The sequence below is a fragment of the Schistocerca serialis genome, chromosome 3 (assembly GCF_023864345.2).
Source record: "Schistocerca serialis cubense isolate TAMUIC-IGC-003099 chromosome 3, iqSchSeri2.2, whole genome shotgun sequence".
Lineage (NCBI taxonomy): Eukaryota > Metazoa > Arthropoda > Insecta > Orthoptera > Acrididae > Schistocerca > Schistocerca serialis.
Genome location: NC_064640.1, coordinates 243,175,745 through 243,177,918, shown reverse-complemented (window position 1 = coordinate 243,177,918; position 2,174 = coordinate 243,175,745).

Genomic DNA, 2,174 nt, shown 5'->3' with positions numbered 1-2,174 from the left:
GAGTTAACCACTTGGTGAAAATTTCCCGTACAATTCACATTATTTATCACCAAGTTCTTAATTCTTCCTATTGCATTTAAGAGGAATATCAAACTCATGCACAATATTACTTCACCAAAACAACAGCAAACAATGACTAAACTCTCTGTATAAACAAAAGATAAGCTACTGTGATGTTTTCAATGTTAGCCAACTTAAGGGACTAAAAAGTCATAAAAATGAAACAAATGAGAGCCAAACTTTATTTTTAAAAGTGTTGACTGTGCCTTGGGGACATTGTGGCGCATACATCCACTTTTAAATTCCTCTAGTTTTGATACTTCCTGTGGTTCATTTTCCCAGAAGTTAACTTTTTCTCGTTCTGAAAACTACATCGAATTTTTTAAGATAAAAATTAAAAAATCTATATTTTGACAGTTACTCACATACAACTTCCCTTAAGCAAATACTATTTTTTCTGAAGAAATACAACATGACAATCCATTAGCTTTAGAGTATGAAATAAATCAGACAAGAAAAATGTATTGATAACAACTGATATTTTATATTTTATTTATGAAGATTTTCAAGAGAGAAAAGTTTGACCACTTACAGTAACGTAGATTTTCAGGATGCAAAAAATTTACCACCGTATGATAAAAAAATTGGCGATTATAAAATAAATTATAAAGTTTGCATGCCATAGAATTTTAATTTAAACAGCGTATTTTTATTCTATGTAAATGGAATGAATCATAGACCTTGTTAACAACAAGCATGCATACAATGGTAAGCAAGTGTTTAGGATTAATGATGAAAAGTATAATCCATGGTTTTATGCAAATCAAGTAGCTGATCTTTTAGGATATAATAGTCCTTGAGACGCTATTAAACTTTATGCTAATTAAAGTATTTTAAAAAATATGAAAATTTTAGTAGTAGTGCAGTAAACAATCTAAATATATACAACATTCAACAAAAGTTATAAGTGAACCAGATTTAGCTATGATATCCAAACTGCATTATGCAGAAAATTACCAAGATTTGGTTTATGACGAAGTTTTACCATCAATTAGAAAAAACTGTGAATATAAAACGAAAGAGAGAATAACTCACTTCGAAAATTTGAATAAAAGATGAAAGTATAGAAAGTTTCAGAGAATTAATCCATGATGTAGTTGGACTGATATACAAAAGCAATGAAGAAATGAATATACTATAACGCTCACTTTGTTCCTCAACCAGGTGATGAAAAATTATGACCAGCCGTTGTTATTTTAAGATTGCAGGATTTTAATTATGAAAATCATATTTTTCAGAGTTAATTTGAAAATGCACAAAATCAAGTAGATTTTTTCAGAAATAGATATGTATATTGTGGAGACCTTTTAAAAATTAATTATTTTCGAAATTCAGTAAATTTATCTAATCGAATGAAATAATTTTTAAGGATTATTGGTCATCGAAATTATTACAATACTTTCGATAATTATTCACAAGAAGAATTGATTAATGATATAATGAACCTTCTTCATCAATTTTAAACTTATCTCTTTATCTACCTCACAAAAATTCAATATCTGTAATTATAAGGAATCTTTGTCCTTGGATATTACAATCACTGATATAAGAATGAGAAAAACTGTAATTTTTATTGAAAAAATAAGAAAAACTAATAAAAATTGTTTGCAATAAATGGCAGTAACTCCAGTGACATCTGACACAGTTTCTAGCACATCTGAAGCTGAAACATTTATGGTGAAATTATTTGAATTTATTCAGAATAAGAACAGGATTCCTTTTACAATAAAGAAGTATATGTGATAATTGAGAAAGGGGACAGTCCATGGTTTACTGCAAAAGATGTTTGTGATATACTGGAATATGTTAATTCGAGAGATGGCTTGAAAGGCAATGTGAAGGGAAAATATATTAAAAATATAAAGAACTGAGTGTAGTCATCAGATACATTTACATTCAGATGCCAATTTTGTAAGTGAACACAGATTATATTCATTAATTATGAAATCAATAACGAAACAAGCTGCTCAGTTCCAAGATTGGGTGACTAAAGAAGTTTTACCTTTATTTAGAAAACTTGGTAGATATAAACTACAATCAAGAACTGAAAATTTACAACAACAAACTGAAGATATAAAAATTGATAAGGAAATGGCTATTTGTGATGAGAAAAA